General features: G+C 53.3%; 1 protein-coding gene across 3 annotated transcripts in view; it reads right to left on the reverse strand.

Annotated features, from left to right (window-relative positions):
• The window catches only part of EPN2 (epsin 2), a 50,070-nt gene extending 32,641 nt beyond the window's left edge, over window positions 1-17,429 (reverse strand). For all 3 annotated transcript variants that reach the window (XM_068977809.1, XM_068977808.1, XM_068977807.1), the window contains exon 1: window positions 17,309-17,429. The gene's annotated coding sequence lies outside the window, so the exon portion shown is untranslated. The remainder of the gene's footprint in view (window positions 1-17,308) is intronic.
• Between the last annotated feature and the right edge of the window lie 3,483 nt (window positions 17,430-20,912).

The following is a 20,912-nucleotide window of genomic DNA, read 5'->3' on the forward strand; positions in this document are numbered from 1 at the left end:
GGAAGCCGACAGATGACCCCATGAAGGATTTGAGTAGATGGAGGGGAGACCCTTCACTCCTCCTGCGGGGCCCACGGCTGCTCGGCTGCTTGCAGGCCTTTGCCACACCCTCTTCGGTCCCGCTGGGCACCTCCCCCAGCCAGGAGAAAAGCAGGACTGGAGAGGCCCATGTCTGGCAAGGCGGCACTCAGTCAATTTCACACTAAAGTTAACAAGCAGAAACAAACCGCGGCTGGCATACCATGTAATTTTTTTAATTCTTAAAAGATTAGAAGTATGCTGCTGAATGTCAAAACACAGAAACCAAAAAGAAGTTAAAGTTGTTATTTTCCTTTTGGCTTTATCTCCATTAGCCAAATACTTCTCTTCAAACAGCATTTATGTTGCCTTTGTCCTACTTTATTGAGGAAAATAATAATATAGGAGTTCCCAGCACGGATGACAGTGCACACGCAGATCTGCCCAGAGAACACTCCACTTTAGAGAAAGAGGCGTTTCCTTGCCTCACTGGCCACCAGCCTCCTGCTCCCTCGGTCAGCCCGGGGACAACCAGGGGGAGGACCGGGTCCTTTGGCACACCTGTGCTTCACAGGAAGACAACCAAACCTGGGGAGGCCGGCCCGCTCACTCACTGACCGCAGGCTTGGCTGCTGCTTGCCAAACTCACCGAGGTGGCCGCTGAATTTATTGATGGCTTACTATGTGCCCCAGCCTGCAAGGGAAGCACTTCACAGGAGAGGAGAGAGGGTGAGTGAGGCAGTGCCTGCCGAGGAGGCTCAATGCCAGCTCCTCAGCCTCAGGACACGAACATAACTTACGCAAGGCTCCTGGGTCCTTCCTTGAAGACCACCACATGTTCTAAGCTGCTTCCTGGAGGACTCATAGTCTCTCCACCAACCATTTTCCAAGGCGGGCCTACCAGTGCCAGGTAATCTGCACCTGGGAGCCCCACCTTGCAGTGACCCCTCCCCCGGGCCCAGGATACCCATTCCCCCCCTGTGGTCATCATTTCTGTGCACCAAGGACTTCCAGTCCACTGCCTCCTGGGCCTGTAACAGAACTGTGGTCCCCACTCCTCAGGGATCAGCCATGGCCCTAGCCAGTAAAACATGGCAGAAGGGAGGTGTGACATTCTGCGTCCAGCACCTCAGAGGCCAGTTCCCCACAGCGTGGGGCGGGGGGTAGGGGGGCGCGCGGAAGCCTGTGTCTCCGCCAAAGAGAAAGGATGAGGTGCCCAAGCACGCACGTAGCCCTGGAGTTCACAGCAGCATCGCTCCTAACAGCCAGCCAGTGAGAAGAGCTTCCCTTCACAGATGAATGGGTAAATAAACAACAAAACGTGGTATACCCATACAGCCTTAACAAGGAAGGAAGTGCAGGCACAGAGAGGGCCCCTTGGGGTTGGCCCTGCAGGCCAGCAACGAAACTGGACCCTCCTGCTGGGCCCTGCCCTGGCCTCAGTGAGACACAGAGAGACGTGGAGCTGCAGGGGGACGGACAGGCCCTCAGAGGCCAGCTGCACTGGCCTGGGGCTTTCTCTCTCAAGTGACTGGATGCTCAGAAGTCACCAGTTCATTGGGCACTGTGCTTGGCCCCTTCCACATCACCTCCTGGGAGGCGGGAGGCCTTGGGGGATGGATTCCAGGTTACATCCTGTGAGCCTCATGGCACAGGTTTTTAAACATCTTTTATTTCTGAGAGCTTGATTCAGAAGCAGTGTGCCAATGAAGTTTCTTCCTTTTAAAGAAGACAATATTTGTTCCCCTTCTCCTAGTTTTAACCCAATTTTCTTTTTCTTTCCTCCCAATAGCCTTTAGTGGTCTACCACATAGATTTCTTCACCATCCATTGGCTGGAAGAGTAATGCCACAAATCACTGGTGCAGACCCCCACCCCACCCCACACACACACACCAGGCCCACTGCCCTCACAGGACGCACAATCTCGGGAGGCCAGGACCTCCTTCCCGGAGGTGCCTATAACCAGCCAGGCAGGCAGGGAAGTGGGGACACCTCCCCAGCATGACAGAACTGCTCACAGGGGCTCAGGCTAGGCACAAGCACATCCACACCAAGGGCCCCAGAGGGAACTCACTCAGCACTGACGTGTCGTGGACCCATAGCCGTGGACCCACAGCCTGGACTGGAACAGAGGGAGCTGGTAAGCCCCAAGCAAACACGTTCCTGAAGAATGGACCTGCTTTCTCTTCCAGAGCCTCCAGAAAGGAGAGGCATAAACTACCCACGACCACCTCATCATAAACCAACCTGACCTCAGTGAGGGAGGAGGTTCCTTCAGAAACCCAGGATGACAGGCTGGACACCACTCCAGCCCAGAAGGGAAGGTTTCGAAGACCCAGCACCCAGGCACCTGGCCCTGGGAGAAGCCACTCCCTGAACTACATGGTAAAGGGCAACCTGAGCCCCAAAGCCACAGCTGATTCTGCCCAGGGGTGCCGCCCACTCCACAGTCTCTGAGGCTGGCAGAGCCAGCAGTCTTCCACTCCACTGTTCAGCCCCAAAGTCTTCCTCCCTGCAGGCCACCCTGCCCACACGCCCCATCCCAGCACCCGCTACAGCCTCCCTGTCAGGGTCTCCTCCTCCCCCTCCACATCCAACTGCTGAATAAGCCCCTCACTCCCCAGCCTCGCTCCCAGCAGTGCTCTCTCTCAGCCACAAGACCCCACACCCATAGCAAGGAAGCGGGGGACAAGCCACAAGCTGCGAAGAGCTCAGCCACCGAGGGAGAGCTCTGTGCCAGCCCGCGACGGCCACACAGGCCACAAAGACCCCTGGGCACTAAAAAAACAACTTAGAGAAAATACACCAAAACATTAACCGCAGTTATGGTGACAAGGCTAGTTCCAGCTTGGCCCTTCCTACTTTTATGAACTTCCCACATTTTCTTTCATTACCATTAAGACAGGCATCATCAACATTCCCCAGAGACATGGCACGGAGGAGAACCAGCCTGAAGACACTCGGTCAGCGCATATGTTTTATCAGAGCTGGCTTTAGTCTTTGGAAAAACTATGGATAATCAGATGGTGAAGAGGGAAGAAAGTTACCAATATTCTTGCTCAAAGTCAAAAGAACCTAATAAAAAAAAAAAAAACCTGGGAAGAGGGAGCGAGAGGGAAGAAATAATAAAGGGTTTGGTTTTGTTGTTTAAAGAAAACATTTGTTTCTCTTTCATCAAATATTAACATCTACCTAACACCTTGCAGTCAGGTTACACGGTGATTTCTTATGCTATTTACTATACTCTCCTGCCAATAAAGAATATTTTTTTAAATCAAGAAGGAACATATTTTCAGTCATAATTTATTCCTTCTCTCAATTAGAGCAGGGAGAGTGCTCCTTTAACACACAGGCAGGGTCAGATTAGTTGCATAGACCCTGTTATGAATGCCTTCTTATCTACTGGTCTTCTCTAGAACTGCATTCCATAGCAAATGGCAGCATGACTGGGCCCCACACACAGGCTCGGGTCCTGGACGGCCCGGAGACGTTGTCACACAGCCACACTCCCACCAGGCAGGCCCAAAGCCCTCAGAGCAAACTCTTCAGCCGCTCATCCGCGGTCTGTCCAGGAGGTGGGGCCTCTGCGGGCTGGCCAAGGCTGGCCAAAGAGAGCTCCCACTGGTTCCACCAGCAAGAAGGCCACCCGGAGCTACATGATCCACGTGACTGCTTCTCTGAGCTCAGGCCACCATCCTTTGCGTCGGCCGTCCTCCCCAACTCCATCCTTTCTGCCTATGTTTCCTGCCTTGTTGCTAACAAGAAGGGAAACGGCCAACAGCAGTGGCTCACAACCCCCACCTGTGAGGGGGATCTGTGTTGGGATCTCTGGTAAGCTTCAGGAACTTACTTATGCTCAGGCCCCACCCAGAATAAATAGAACCAAAGGTGATGGGGGCCAAGCATTTGAGAATCACTGGCTCAGAGGAAGCCAGGAGACACAGCGGATAGCGAGTGACTGAAGAAACCAAGGCAAAAGGGAAACAGAAGGGGGAGAAAAAAAAAAGCAGGGCCAGAAAGCAAGGTTAGAACCCAAGTGCAGACCACACCAGGGATGGGACAAGAGACTGGCTCTGAGCTGAGCTTCCTGGTGGCCCAAGGAAAGATGACTCACACTGTCTACAGACAAAACAGACCAGAGTCACAGAAGAAGCTTCTCCTTGTCCTGGGGCCTGAGATGAACCCCACCCTCATGTCCTCATAAGGGGACACACAGCGTGACACAGATGAAACGTGCTCCCAACACCAGGACCAGACCCCTATGAAGTGGACAATGGCCCCTCTGCATCCGCATGGCAGCCCTTGACCTACAATCAGCAGTTGGGCTGCCACTGACTCTTCACTGGAAATAAACTCCTGCCAGAAATCAACGCCCACATGTACGCCATGCTCCCAAATCATTTCATGGTCCAGCTGACAGCCGTGTATCTAACCAGCCATCCTGAACTCAGCATGCAGTCATGAAGCCACAAGGGAACTGACTCTGACCGTCTCACTGGGAAAGCAAGGAAAGGCATTCACCTGTATACCAATGGCTCCAAGAGAACATGAGAGACCATCCCCTCGCCACCGTCCACCCCCAGACCCACGGCTGTGGCTGTTCAGGTTGGGAAGGGCAGGGCCTGTCCTTGATCAGCAGCCTGCTGGATGGCAGCCACGTGGGCCTGGGTGGCCTGAGAGGGACGCTCAGCACAGTGCGCGTCTGCAGGACGCGCGTCCCACTCAGCAGCAAGCATCTTTAAATGTGTGTGTGAAAACCAATGGAGCCAAGGGTAAGGCACCTTCCTGCTCCCTCACAGGTGACATTTTCTTTTTGATCCACACACCATATCACCACGGTTCAAATTAAGCATTGACAAGTTAAAGCGGCACCTACTCACCGCTGCCAAAGTGGAAACAAACCAAGTGTCCATCAACAGATGAACAAACAAATTGTGGTCTGTCCACATGATGGAATATTATTCAGCCATAAAAGGCATGAAGCACTGACACTCGACCATGGGGGTGACTCTGGAAGACAGGATGCCGACGGGAAGAAGCCAGTCACAGAAGGTCACGTGCCACATGGTTCCATTCATGTCAACTGCCCAGCACAGGCAAATCCATGGATGCCGGGGTGGGGAGGGGAGCAGCGGCTGCTGATGGGTGCAGGTCTCCTCAGGGTGTGATGAGACCAGCTTGGGAACCAGACAGAGGTGAGACTGTGCAACACTGTGAACGTGCTTAATGCCGCTGAGGACTTACGCTTTAAAATGGTTGCTGCTGTTGTTCAGCTGTGTCCAGCTCTTTGTGACTCTATGGAGTGCAGCATGCCGGGCTTCCCTGTCCTTCACTATCTCCCAGAGTTTGCTCAAACTCAGGTCCATTTACCATGGTAAATTTTACATTATTTTATTTAAAAAATAACAATAATTAAGACAGCTGAACTCTCATTGTTTTGCCTTAATAGAAGTGCTAATAAAATTTAACCCATATCAAGATTTTGTATAAAGATGGCTGTTATGCTACCACTGAAAAAACCCAGCTTTGAACCCAGAGAGTATGAACTTCAGAATAAGACCACTGGTGGTCAGTCCTTATTTAAAAATAAGTTCCCAAAGAGTCCACATCTGTGAGCAATACACATTGAAGTACTTATCAACAAAGTCAAGTCTCGGATTTGCTTTGAAATAATCTGGCAGGGGAGGGAGAAGAGCCTAGATTAAAACAGTCAAGCTGAACTATTCTATTTTTATAAGCTGGAAACCCTCCATAATGATAAGTCTTACTTTGTTTTCAAGCAAGTTTCCAAAGATCTCTGACCTGCTGCATAGTATTCTGTGTAGATAAAAGAACTAGATGCCTCTAAGCTGTCAAATTCCAGGTGTCCTCCACCTGAGCCCCACAAGCACAGGGCCACCCGGAGGCAGACCTGGCCACAAGCAGCATACAAAGAGCTCCTGGAAAATAACCAGAAGCCCAGGCCAAGCCACCGGGCAGCAGCGCACAGAGGCGTCTGGCCTGGCCTCTCACACTGCTAGCTGAGGGCCCCCAAAGTGCAGCCATCAGCTGGGGTCCCGGCAATGTCTGCAGATACGGGGGTCAGTCACCAAAGTGCCTCTTCCAGAGCCCCAGCACACCCGACGGAGCTCACCTCTGGGCTAGGGACCAGGGACAGGACGCTGCCAGAGCCTCCCTCCCAAGAGGCAGGAGGAGCTGATGCTGCAACTAACTGCCAGCTCACCTGTTCCCTGCTCCCTCTTCCAGAACTAGGTGTGCAGGGGAGGCAAGGCAGGTATCTCCCTCCACCCACCCCCGTTGCATTCCGAGAGTCTAGGGGAGCACGTGGCACACAGCAGGTGTTCAACAAAACGCTGCTGTGTGGTCCTGACTCGATGGGCACTGCTCTAACGGTGCACTAGAAAGACTTGCTTCTCACAGACGCCAACGCAAGATGGAAGATGGAAGGTACCAGCATGGAAAGAAGGGACAGGAGACAAGCTTATGGTGAAAAAACACCCCCACCAAGAAGAGCACCAGAGAGGCTCTGGAGCGTGGAGCCTGGGTCAGCAGGGAGGCATGGAGAGGACAGAGGTCTGCAGGGGAGGGAGGGGGGTCTCATAGGGACACAGAAGACGGAGGCAGGAAGCTCTGCCACCCTGAGCAGACACCTGCCACCACAGCACTCCGTGGAAGGCCGTGAGTCCCCAGAGCAGGGCCCAGGCCACGAAGGGAGGTGAGTGGACACCACGGGAGGGGTGGGGGCTGTGAGGAGCTGGCGCACGCAACCCCATCCAGAGATGGCGCCGACCCTGGCGCTGACCCAGGGTTGCCAGGCAATGGGGCAGGCCCCGGCTGCCAAGTGTTCTGATTTGTCAATGAAGCCGCAAGTCTGGATTGCTATGTAAGATCTCCTGATTTTCATGTTGGCATCTGGGGTAGACCGAATAATGGCCTCCCAAAGATGCCCTCATCCTAATCCTGGTTAGATGGCAAAGGGGAATTACAGCAGCAGATGCGATTAAGGTCTCTAATCAGATGACCTTAAAATAGGGAAGAGGACCCTGGATTATCCAGGGGCTCCATGTAACCACAAAGGACCTTAAAGTACAAGTGGAGGTAGGCAAGCCGTGTCAGAGGGCACAGTGGGAGAGGGACGGGACTATAGCTGCTGGCTCTGAAGAGGAGGGACCTCGAGGCAAGGCGCTGGAGAAGGCAGGGGACAGAGCTCCCCAGAGCCTCCAGAAGAGCCAGCCCTGCCTACACCCAAAGAGCCACATGGACTAGACTTGCAGAACCCTGTTGCTTTAAGCCACTGTGCGGGTGGTAATTTGTTACAGCACCCACAGGAAACCAATACAGCAACCAAGTTCAATCTTGAAAGAGAGGTACCATCAACCCAAACGAAAAGCACCAGCAGGCTGGATGGGGCCCACAGACCACTTCTGCCTGGTGCACGTGGTGGTGCCCAGCTCCAAGTCTGGCACACAGCAGCTGCTCACACATGCCCTGAGCTAAGAACTCAACCCTTCGCCCCGACAATGTCATCACACAGGGCTCCAGGGGTTCTAGAGAACAGAGCCGCTTGGCTGTCAGGAGTCCTCTCCCGAGGGACCTGCTCACTAGGCAGGAGCACTGCCCCACCCGGCCCAGACCCAAGGAACCAGCTTCCCAGAGAGGAGGGGCAGCCGAGAGCCCCCTCCAGCCCCACCTTCTGCGACAAAAGAAAGGAGTGTGGGCATTCCAGGTCCCTAGGGAAGCCTCCAGCACCCGCTCCCAGTCACCCCAGGGTGTGCCCACACACCACAGCAGTGACATCACTTCAGTCTGTCTCAAACAGCAGAGGACCTCTTCTCACAGGAGCTCTTTCCAGCTCCCCAGGCTCAGAGGGAACAGAGCTGCTCGGATCAGAGGTCAGGGGGAGCACTGGGTGCCCCCTGCCGCCAAAGCCACATGAGAACCAGGGTGGACTCCAGGCTGATGGGGGCCTCCGCGCACGCCCCGGCCTGCCTCCTCCACACCCTCCCGGCTCAGCGAGGCTGACATCCCACCCAGGGCTTCTCATGGCCCGTTCCTGCTGCTTGGGGTCCTCTGCCCCCTAGAACTCCCACCTTTCCTTCAAGATTCTGCTTATGTACCATCTCCTCTCTGACACCCAAGTTCATTCTAGGCGTCTGCCCACACGTTCTAAACGTCTCTCTTGGAGTTGACACTACCTTCCACGTCAGGAGCCGCTCTCTGCAGACCATCAGCTGCTTAAAGGCAGGAATTTACATCCTTTGTTTTTAAACTAGAGTATTTACAACACTGATTCACAACACAGTGTTAATTTCAGATACACAGCACAGTGACTCAGTAGTGTGTGTGTATACTTTTGAAGATTATTCTCCCTTATAGGTTACTACAAAATACTGAGTATTGTTCCCTGTGCTACACAGGAGGTCCTTGTTGGCTATCTATTTTATGTATATATATATATATATATATATAGTGTGTGTGTGTGTGTGTGCATGCTCAGTTATGTCTAACTCTTTGCAACCCCACGGACTGTAGCCTGCCAGGTTCCTCTGTCCATGGAATTTTCCAAGTGAGAATACTGGAGCAGGTTGCCATTTCCTACTCCAGGGGATCTTCCAGACCCAGGGATTAAACCCACGTCTCTTGCATCTCCTGCACTGATGGCATATTCTTTACCACTGTGCCACCTGGGAAGTCCTATTTTACATATAGTGGTATGTATATATTAATCACAACTTCCTAATCTTTCCCTCCTAGGAACTTACATCTTATCATGTATGTATTCCTAACCTATAGTATATAACACATGTGTGTTCAGTAAACATTAAAAACTGAATAAACTGGACTGAAAACTATTTTTTTCTGGAAATACCTTAAATGATGATATTGTGGTATGTGTTAAATACACCAGGTAAAACCTTATTTCTGACCTTTAATCAATAAAGTGCATCTACCTAAATAAGGAGTTCTAAATTACAGCTATCTAGTATAATTACTTTTCAGAAGTATAGTTCTACGTTTTACAAGCAGTGTCTGCTGTGGTCATCACAGTTAGGGGTGCAGGAAGGAACCTGGCTTCCAGGCCGCCCCAGCGGTGTCAGCTGCACTGACATGGCTAAGAGCCAGGCTGAAGGAGGTCACCAAGCAGCTGGGCCAGAGTCTCTCCTCCTGTTCTCACCTTGCCGACTCTGCTAACCCAGCCCGCTTTCCCCAGGTGACTGAACAGCAAACCTCTGCAGCCAGGTGGTCACCCAGCCATCCTCCTCTGGCACGACTCCCCTAACCTGCCCCCTCCCCTCCCTCCCTCCCAGCCCATCCACAGCAGCTGACAGGAGCTCAGGGTCCCAGCACCCCACACCTCATGACTGCAAAGGCTTCTGGCTCCCTCTGGCTCCAGCCTCGACGACCCCGCTACCCCAATCCCTGACACTCCCGGGAACTCCCTGAGCGCACAGTTCAGCTTCGCAGCCCACACACACTCTAGAGCACTTCTGAAAACACGACTGGCTCCCTCACCACGGACTAGGGTGCAGCCCCATCACAGGCATTCTGAAAAGCTTTCAGGCCATGTGACCTGCAGGTGCAGCCAATAATACGAACTGCAGGCTCCGAGGGAATTGATAGCCACCTTCCTAGGTGGCAAGAAGGCCCCAAGGAGCCCCCTCCACAGAGTGGAACTCCGGCCTCTCCACCGTGACACACACCCTGGGGCTGGCTCTGGAACTGGGACCCATCCAGTCTGGTGAAGGCAGGTTGGCCAGGCCCTCACCCACAGGAACTAAGCCACGCTGCAGGCCCTGCCCGAGGGCGCCCCAACACTGGAGCCAGTGGCCGCCCAGCGCTCCCTGCTCTCAGGAGGCATCCGCCTGGCAGGGCTGCTTCCATAGCCCCTCCACACACACACCACACCCCCGCCAGGCACCTGCCCCCCGTCTGCCTTCTGGCTCCCTGTCCAGCCAGGTCCAGCTGTGATCCTGTCTTCTCCCTGACTCTTCCAGACTTTTCTCCACTTTTGATTTCCTAAAGGAGAATCAAAATCACAACTCAACAAACCACCAGCTTCTGCCTCACTAACAGTTTTCTTTAGTGGCGGCGGGAGCCATGGCTTCTCACAAACACGCAGCTCTGACCTCAGAGACCTTGTGCGGCACTCCCGCAGGCTGACGCTGCCCTCGGATATTGGCTCTATGGTCATGGAACCGCCCTGACTTGACATCCATACTTCTGCATCAACCGACTGCCTCTCAGAAAGTGGCCTAAAAGCTATTTCTCTGATCATCCATTTCCCAATATACCCCATGACAGCTCTGGGTATCGAACAGGCACTCAGGGAGGACGTACTTTCAAGTAAAAATGTGAACTTTTCAGCCCATCATCATTCCTTGATTGCCATGACCTTGGGGGAGGCAGACACAGAGAAGGGGACAGACTCTAGCTAGCAACCTTTAGCTCTCAGGATGTATTCACCTCAGAGTCTTAGAGAGTTTACAAAACAACCAACTCGAGTCCAAACCTCCAGGGCCTCCCAAGAGCACAGGGCAGGTACTGACACATAGCTGTTTATCTCACCCCTTGGCTTGGGAGCTGTAGGCAGTTTTCAAACCTTGGGAAAGTGATCACACCCCAGCCTCCTCACCCATGCGAGGCAGGACCAGAAAAATGACCCGTGTGCTAGAAGGCATGTGTGAAATGCCTAGTGAGGAAGGTGAAGCATCATATTTTTATTTATATGCAACATTTTAAAACTACCAAGTTTTTCGGTATGAATTTGATCACATTTTAACAACAGCATTCAGTTCAGTTCAGTCACTCAGTCTTGTCTGACTCTTTGCGACCCCATGAATCACAGCATGCCAGGCCTCCCTGTCCATCACCAACTCCCGGACTTCACTCAAACTCAAGTCCATTGAGTCGGTGATGCCATCCCGCCATCTCATCCTCTGTCATCCCCTTTTCCTCCTGCCCCCAATTTCCCCTAGCATCAGAGTCTCTTCCAATAAGTCAGCTCTTTGCATGAGGTGGCCAAAGTACTGGAGTTTCAGCTTTAGCATCATTACTTCCAAAAGCATTACAGGACCATTTTTCAGTCCTAAACTCCCATGTGCTATGTTTACAGAACGAATGTGCAGAGTTTCAGGATCACAGAGTTAAAAAAAAAAAAGCCCCTTCTCTCCAAGAGCAATTTGGGCGATTTCTTTAGCACAGCTTTACAAAAACAAAACCCGTTACCAGCCACACAGACTTCCTCCCACCACTCCAGTCAGGTGTCCCCCAGGTTCCTGCTCTACTCCCTGCTCTGCACACCCAGGCAGCTCTGGGTCTCAGAATTGACTTCTGCCCCTCTGGGTAAGGAGGGGAGGATTCAGGTCCTGCCAGCAGCGGGTGGGGGCCCGTGAGCAAGCCCGACCCCTCCGAGCCCCAGCTCTGCTCCCCTGTGAAGCACCTGCCGCCGGGCTGCTGTGAGGCACAGTGAAGGCAGTGGGCACACCTGCGACGGCTGCAGGGCGAGGCCACGGAGACACTGTGGTTTTCAATCTAACACAGGTGGCGGCAAACATCAGCTGGGCAATGACTGGCTGTGTGGCCTGAGGTTAGCTGCTGAGCCCCTCGGAGACTTAAGTTTCCGCACAGGCGAAAGGGGAAGTAGTGAGAGGTCTTGGAGGATCCCTGCGCCCTGCGGAAGGAGTCGCACGGGGCCAGGCACAAAGGAGACACTCAAAGATCAGCAGGGCTCACACACACCCACGTGTCTGGTTTTGACGGACAAGCTGATCATTACTACTGGAGGCAAAAAAAATTTTCCTTCCAAACTGTAAACACCAAAGACTATGAAATCACTCTGAACTGCTGGAAGGAGGAGCAACTTCCATTAACCCGAGGCCACCCCCAACAGCCCAGTGGGAGTTTGCTCCGGTTCAATGCCACGCCCCCTGCCCTTTCTCAGCTGCATTTCTCAAGAGCCTTGACAGCGAACATCTTGCTTGATGTGTGGGAATAAAGAACCAGCTTTTCAAACAGGATTCTGGACTTAAACTGCCTCTTCGAACAGCACTTACGTCTACGTTCCCTTCGTTAAGGACAACATCCTGACTAACCCACAGAGTCATCGTGCTGTGACCACAGGTCAAATTACAATCACGTAAGAACAAGTGAAAACATCACTTTGAGAAACCAAATTCCCTTCCCAAGTGTCATGCCACCATCTCACTCAGAGCACTCGGGAGGCAGCAAGGACCTACTGCTCGGGACTCTCCGGCACAGCCAGCCAGTGCAGACTCCTCACTGGCCTTCCCGTCCGTCCTGTGGGCCTGCATTCCCAATCTGGCCCCAGAACCAGCAGCATCAGAGAACATCTAGTAACTGGCTGAAAAAGCCCATTTTCAGGCCTCACTCCAGATCCATTGGGTCAGATACTCTGGGCGCAGGGCCCACCCCGCCCTCTGAGCGATGTTAATATGCACCAGTGCCCGAGGAAGACCACTCCTCTATCTGCAGTGGTTATTACTGGCCTCTTCAGAGACAAGGAAAGCAAAGCTCAGTGATTGAAGTGCCCAAAGCCATCCAGCCAGGAGGCCAATCTGTACCCACACCTGATTCCAAAGCTGTCGCATGGCCTCTGTAGCCAAACTGTCTGTGCCATTTGGTGTCCTCAGCTACGGAGCCCTGTTCTGTGAAGCTTACTCTTCCTTAAGAGGTGGGAGTGACAGGAAGGATGAAGCCTGCACTCAGAAGTGATGAATTATAGATGCTTTTAAACCAATATCATGCATCAGCCTGAATGGTCAGTCACCACTCAAGCTGAGCCTGATTCTCCCGGCTCCATTCATGATCCATGCGCCAGGAAGCGGACAGGGTCCCTTCCCTGACAGCCTCTGTGCACAGTTCCAACCACCACTTCGACCAGGTAAGGGACACGGCTGCCTGCTCTTTCTCCAGAGGGCTGGCGCACTCCACCCAGATCAGGGCCCGCAGGAAGGCACAATGCAGCCCCAGCACCTGGGTGCGCCGGGCTGAGTCACCAGAAAGAATCCCATGCACGCAGGGGATCGTAACAGTCCTGAGGATCTGCTCAAAAGAGCCAGGCTGTTCTCTAAATCCGAAGCCGAAATTCAGCCTCTATCAGTTCAAACGGTCCATTCAAACCTCAGTGCCTTCACAGACACTAAAGTCAGGAAAAAGACACACATCTCCTCGCTCACAATTCCCAGCCCTCTAAATAAACGTGGCCGTTTTCAGGTCACAAGTGTGTCCTATAACAGAAATGAGCACTCATCATGTGGGGTGTTCTGCAGGGGCTGGTGGAGTAGGAAGCACCCAGTTTTGGGAACCACACAGGCCTGGGTTTGACTCCTGGCTGGGTCAGCTCCTCAAAGGTTACTTAATCTCTCTGGGCCTGTTTTTCCACTCACGATGGGTGGCAACCCCTGTAATGCATGTGGATGTGAAGACAGAGGGGAAATATGTTCAACAAGAGTCTGCTGGAACAACTTTGCATTTCAAGCCATCAAGAATCTGGAAGGTAGGTGCGGTCAAACAAGCCTGTGGACAGAGGCTACTCAACACACCCTCTCAGCCGCGTGGACACTTACTTCACTGTGTTTGTTTTTCTAAGCGTCTATTTTTAGACACCTTGAACAAACTTAATTAAGACCAAAGAAAATTCCATTGAGGAACTTATCAGAAAGTTTGTCAATTTTCAAAAACTCAACAGATGGAGACAAAACAGACATTTCACAATGCATCTGGCAAAGCCAAACGTACTCTCTCCCACCTCAGCAATCCTGATCATCAGGTCGCCCCATGGTATTTGGTCCTCCACCAACTCGCAGATGGGCTTAGAACAAGTCTTTTCACCCCAGGACTGTTTCTCACATGAGATTAAGGCATCAGAACATCTGGGGAGTCAACACACCTGTCTAAATTCAGCCCCATCACCTACTGGCTGCATGACCTTGAGCACAAGACTTACTCTCTTGGGCCTCAGTTTCCTCATCTGTAGAAGGGGGATAACACCCACTTGACTGGCACAGGACTGCTGGACAAACAGCAGCAGTTCTGGCAAGAATAAGACAGACCGTGGATCCTGCAGTGGGGATGGATAAGCTTGTTCCCTGCTGCCCACTGCCCAGGACTCCTTATTCACATTTCATGCTACACTGGATGAAAATCTTTTTTCTTTTTTTAAAAATATTATTTGGCTGCATCGGGTCTCAGTTGTGGCACATGGGCTAAGTTACTCTGCAGCACATGGGCCCTTAGTTCACCGACCAGGGATCAAACAGACATCCTCTGCCTTGCAAAGCAGGTTTTCAACCACAAGAGCACCAGGGAAATCCCGGAAAACCTGTTTAAGTAGAATGCTTGAACCGAGAGCCCAGCAGACAAAAGCGGGGTAGGACTAGATAATTCCTCACATCCTTCCCAACCTCAATCTCCCAAATCCAAGCCCTTTGATTTCTCCAAGGCTCAGAGTCAGTAGATCCTCAGCCATGAAACAACAGCTTCTCAATCTCCCAAATCCAAGCCCTTTGATTTCTCCAAGGCTCAGGGTCAACAGATCCTCAGCCATGAAACAACAGCCACAATCCTCCACACCCACCAATTCACCAGGAAGGTTCTGGGGAAGGGGGAGAACAGCTGCCAGAGAGCTTTGAAAACTTAAAGGTGCTTCCCTAGAAAGTGACAACAGCAGCCCTGTGAGTGAAAATCCTTCAACACTTCAGGCCACAAAGAACTGAATGCTGCCACTCTTCCTAACGAAATCGAAACAATAATTATTATTATTATAATAAATGCCCACTCCTTAGGTTCGGGAAAAGCCAAGCCATTGGAATAAATCAGAGACTTCCCTGGTAGTCCAGTGGCTAAGAGTCCACGCTCCCAATGCAGGGGGCCTGGGTTCCATCCCTGGTCAGGGAACTAGATCCCGCATGCCATAACTAACACCTGGTGTAGCCAAATAAATATTTAAAAAATTAAATAAATCAGCATCACAAGTAATTCTCAACTATTTTTGCAGGGCTCTTATCAGAATCCGAACACTCAGGAAACCCACGTCTTGTCATGGAATACAGTTACACAAAGAGTCACCTGCGTTTCTAGAGAGGATTTCCATAGAGGATGGGGCATTTTTCAAGACTGTACACACCATGCTAGCTTTCATCACGCGAGTCTTACATTTCTTCACACCTCAGGCACATGCTTGGAGTCACACACCCTGCTGGGAGAGAGGTCTCCCCAGAGCGCCCCATCCGCTAGGTGCAGGGAGGCAAGAAGCCTGTGTAAACCGAGATCAGTACACCCCACAGCACAAACCAGACACGCTCCTGGCCAGGGGGCTGGCGGGATGCAGTCCTGGATCATGCCTCACTCTAATCAGCACTTTAACAAACTCTTCAACAGCCAGTAACTCATCCAGGGCAGTGAAGAACAGCCTGGCCTGCTGTAATCCATGGGGTCGAAAAAAGTAGGACACGACTTAGCAACTGAACAACAACTCATCCAGTGGGCTTCCCTGGTGGCTCACTGTTAAAGAATCTGCCTGCCAATGCAGGAGACCCAGGTTCAATCCCTGGGTCGGGAAAATCCCCTGGAGAAGGAAATGGCAACCCACTCCAGTATTCTTGCCTGGAAAACTCCATGGACAGAGGAGCAAAGGGGTCCATGGGGTCACAAAGGGCTGGAAACAAGTGAGCAACTGAGCATCCATGCAACTCATCCAGTGCTTACAAAAGAAAAATGCAGTGAGACTGGTAAGGATGACTGACCCAATATTAAAACTAAAGAAGCAAAAAAGCTTTAAAAATGTAAAAATACAGTACAGATTTTTTTTAATGCAGATAAATAAGAAATGAGAAGATCTTGGCAGACTCTCTGACACAATCACCTGTCCCAAACACAATTGCTGGAATGAGCACCACTCAGGAACAACCTGTAGGCCGTTGGATGTTAATTTAAATACAGATGAAAACTTAATTATCAGTGCAAATTCAATCCCTGCTGCGCAGGATTCAGCACACGATCCGTTAGCACCTAACATCCGTATCTAGAGCTACAAAATGCACAAGTTTTCTGCCAAATCTTCATTATCTTACATAATTGGAAGAGGGCAAGGACAATTAAAAATTAAAATTCACCTTTTTCAATCATTTTAAGCTCCTCCTGGAGGTGGAAAGGAACAACTCCTACTTCTCACCTTTTTCTGTTTAAGTTCTTAGTGAATGTTAAAAAGAGGAGAGGGATAACCCTGAATATCTCTCTAAAAAAAATTCTAAAATATCCCAGAGAGCGCCCGGAGCCCAAGCTTCTAGTTCCGACGCTGCATCACCGCATGACCCAGTGCCTCTCTCTGGGCCTCAGTTTCCCCATCTGAACCCTAAAGGTGGTTAAACCCATCCTCCTTCCAGCACAGGCTCCGACGCGTCCCCAGGGCAGCTAAAGGGCGAAGGGCCCCAGACGGAGCCCATGGGCGGAGGAATGGGTTCCCACAGGACCCTGCCGGGATTTCTGGGGAGAGCGAGCTGTCCTCTCCCCTCCCCCCCGCAAAGCCACCGGGCCAACTCCGGGTTGCAAACAAAAACCTGTTGGCACGGACTCCTCTTGGAAGGGCCGGCCTCTCCCAAGGCGCTGGGCTCCCGGGAGCCGCCCCACGGGGAAAGAGACGAAGGGTCCCCTGGAAGAGGCGGCCCCACGCACCCCTTCACCCACCTAGACCAGCCCGGCAGGACCGCCGGGCGGGGTCTCTCCATCCCACGCGGAACAAAAGGCAGCTGGAGTCTGGCTCCGCCGCCCCCGTCCCCGCTGTGCCGTGGGGTAGGGAGGGCGAGCCCGGTCCCTGCGGAGGGGAGGGGGCCCGCGGCGGCCCAGAGCGGGGCGGCCGGCACCTGGACGAGGGCGGGGGCGCCCGGCCCGGGGAGGAGGGGCAGGGTGGGTCCAGCGGAAAGGTGGACGGCGAGGCCTGGACGGGCTCCCGGAGCTGAGGCGGGCGCGGGAAGCCCGGAGCTCCGAGGATACCCAAGGAAGAGCTCCCTGAGGGGAAGGCGGTGGTCGGGGGGGTGGGGGGTCCCTGCAGAGGAATGAGGACCCAGACGAGGAGTGGCCGTGCTCCAGCCCGTAGGGCGGGGCCTGTTGGGTAAGAGAGGATCCCGCCTGAGGTGGAGACCCGGCTGGGACTGAGGGGTGCATACTCTGGGAGGTGGTGGGGGGAGCTGTGCTCTGGGGGCGCTCTGGGGAGGGGCAGGGTCCGCGCCCTCGGTCCGCTCCGGCCCCCGAGCCCCGAGGCCCCGGCTCACCTGCGCTCCTCCGGGCCGACCCGGGTGCGCGGCTGCGGCCGCCAGTAGAGCTGAGGAGGCGGGAGGGACTGGAGCCCGAAGAGTCGCAGCCGCTTCCAGCTCGGTTTGACACCCACACACCAGCCAACATGGCGGCCGGGAGGGGGCGCGCCGGCTGCGTGCGCGCACCCGCCGGCCCCTCCCCTCCGCCCGGCCCAGGTCCCGAAAGGCCCCGCCCCCTGCCGTCTGGCCCCGCCCTGTGCCCCGAGGGCCCGCCCTTCCGCCCGGCCCAAGTCCCACATGGCCCCGCCCCCTGTCGTCTGGCCCCGCCCCGCGCCCGCGGGCCAGGGTCCCAACCTGCCCAAGCTTCACTTTCTCTGACCCCGCGACCTCCCTGGGGTACCCACGACCCCACACAGACTACCCAACCTTCCCACCACACCCCAAAACCCACGCTCCAATACTCTAAACAACGCCCAAAACCTACGCACGCGTGCCAACGACCCCACACCACTGCACAAACCGTGGCAAATTCACCCCTGAACCCACGCACACGGCCACCTTCACTCAGACCCCACAAATCCCCCCACATCCCAGGCACGTCCCACAGGTCCACACACCCTCTCCTCCTTCACACACACGCCCAGAACCCCCAGCCGAAGCTCAAACACGCTACCCCTCGCAGTGTGCGCTTGTAAACATTACCAAGTCCGGGAGGTGGAACCGGATGGTGGGGGTGGGTGGTTGTGCAGGGGCGCTGGATGCTGGGGTACGAGTGTTACCCTTGGTGAAAATTCACTGATGTATGCTACAGATGTCTCACTTTAACGTATGCATTCTACTTCAGTAAAACACACCTGAAAATTATTCTGAGGATGGTGCAGATGCTTTGCTAGGCTGCTAATGGCATTGTGACCCTAAGAAGGTGGGGTACTGGATTCACCCTCCTCCCGTGAGGGGCTTATAGACCCCCCCTGGTGCAGGCTTGCCCCTTCACAGGGCCTTGCACTCTCACATAGGAAACACCTCCTCCCTTCAGTTCAACCAGGGTCCACGAGACACCTACTATGTGCTAAGAACCATGCTGGAGGAGGGCCAGACCCTGGAGAGGAGCCCAAGCCCAACTTGCTCCAGTCACAGTGGGGTCAGCAGAGACCCCTCACAGCAGGGTCTGGGGACGCATCAGGGCTTCCTGGGTTGGCAGAGAGCACCCTCCCATGGCCTGTGATCCAAGGAGGTCCGGGTGACCTCAACACTATGCCAATCTGTGGTTTCAGGGGGGCTGTGTCCAGAAGTCCCACTGTGCCCTCACTGGCAAAGGCATAGAAGGCAACCCACTGTCCTTCCCCGAGCCCCATATTCCTTCCGCCTGTGCAAGAGGAGATGGGGGATGACAGCCCTCTGTTCTCAGTAGCTGGAATCTAGACTGCCCTTCTTTGGCCACAAGATAAGAGGGAGAGAAGGAAGGAGAGGGAAGAGTGGAAGGAGTGATGAAGGGGAGGGGAGAAGCAGAGAGACACACTAACACCTCTGCAAAGCCATGTGGCCACCATTCTTTTGAAAAGTCTGACAGTGGTAGTACTAGAGGCCAGAAACCACTTGTCCAACCTGCCTTCAGACTCCACACGCCTTCTCCACCAGAAAGTGAATAAAGCCCTGTGTGCCTGCCCCCAGAGGCAGGAACCTGAGCTCTCCATTTTAAACCTGGTCCACCCCTATCCTGGAACACCCTCCTGGTGAGCCCTGGCTCTCTGCTGGGCCTTCCTGGGCCTGCAGGAGGGCAGCACTCTCGCTGAAATCATGACCTCCACCCCTGAAGAGTCTGCAGCTACAGATGAACTTGTGCCCACACGCAGCAGGTGCCCGTCACAGGCTGGAGTGCTGTCCACAGATTCTACAGACCAATGCTGCCACTAGGACTCCTTGGGAGGATGGACTGCAATCTAGCTGTCCTGTCCACACGTAAGCACTTGAAACATGCCCAGTGCAACTGAGTAGCTGCAGTTTTAAGTCCTTATTTAACTTTAGTTGATGAATTTAAACAACCACGTGCCCCCACGAGGCATGGCGCTGGCCCCAAACTTCATCACGACACCTCAAGGTGAGCTTTCATATTGTTCACATTTTACAGGAAAAAAATGAGGTTTGGAGAGATGCCAGGCTGGATCACCCAGGCCAACATTTGCCTGCAGAACCCAGTCCCTTCTACATCCAGCTTGCAAATCTGCACTGCCCCAGAGATTTAGGAAAGAGAGCTGGATGCAGATAAAGAGATGATAAGCCAACCACAGCCCAGGAAGTGAGCTGGAGAGCAATTCAGGGGATCAAGCCAGGCTACAGCGTAGGGAGGGCCTCATAAGGCTGGAAGACCATCTCCCCTGTGCAAGGTCGGAGGGGACATTCCTGCATTCCTCAAACTCACTTCTCCTTCCTCACGCCCTTTGAAGCCCAGTGCACTCTGGCATTTCCTCTCTCAGTTCATCCCCATGAGGAGCCCTTGAGGTTAGCAGCGCCATTGCCATTTTAAAAATGAGGAAACAGAGGCCGTGCACGGCCATGCTGGGATTCAAAGCCAGGTTCTCCTGGGTCCACAGCATGCAAGCTGTCTTACAGAGGAAGGTGTAGGATAAGCCAGATACTCTGCCCAAAGCCCAAGCTGACCCAGGGCACAGGCTGGAGCAGTCAGGCTCATCTGCCTTCCTGGGTCTTCCCTGTGGCTCAGTGGTAAAGAACTCACCTGGCAATGCAGGAGACGTGGGTTCTATCCCTGGGTCAGGAAGATCCCCTGGAGAAGAATGGCTACCCTCTCCAGTATTCTTGCCTGGAGAATCTCATGGACAGAGGAGCCATGTGGGCTACAGTTCATGGGGTTGCAAAGAGTCGGATACAACTTACAGTTTGGAGGTGAGTCTCAAATGCCTGAAGAGGCAGAGTGATGGAGGACAGTCAGGGTGATGAGGTTCAGAAGCAGGAAGAAATGGCTGTACAGATGGTAATGTCTCTGGGGTTAGGAAGGAAGGGCTTCAAGGGAGAGGCGCTGCAGGCAGGGAGAGAGGGCATGCCGTGAAGATGGCATGCGTCTTTTCCTGGCGAAGACGCAGGAGGTCTCAGGGAGCTTCATCCAAGATCTGAACTCCAGATCCAAATCCATTTGTCCAGCAAGCAGAGCCTATGCTGGCCAGCCCTCAGGTTCCCCATCTGTGAAGTGGGGGTAGCAATCCCTCCCACCTTGAGGGACTGCATTTCAGTTCAGAATGAGAAAGCAGAGGAGGAAAAGCTTTAGAAATTGTGAAGCCCTAGATGGACGGTGGTTCTTATTAGGGCACAGAGATAAAGCTACCCTGGTTCCTCCAGGGGCTGGAAGTCTGAAAGGGCAGAGGAGTCCTGAACACAGACAGAAACCAAAACACTGAAATCACAAGAAATCATAAGAGAAAGGGCATGAGGGCTCAGGAGAAAGCTTCCATCTCATTTTTAGGGAAGGAGCAATATTTGCAGTATTTTCTACATTAATCAATAACCTGGTAATTCAGTAGAGATTTTGTATAACACCTTTCTTCCACAGCTCTCATCATGCCTCAGAAACAAGTTTTTATGATCTTCCTCAGATTTCCTCCTTAGGGCA

Source organism: Capricornis sumatraensis, chromosome 8 (assembly GCF_032405125.1).
Source record: "Capricornis sumatraensis isolate serow.1 chromosome 8, serow.2, whole genome shotgun sequence".
Taxonomy (NCBI): Eukaryota; Metazoa; Chordata; class Mammalia; order Artiodactyla; family Bovidae; genus Capricornis; species Capricornis sumatraensis.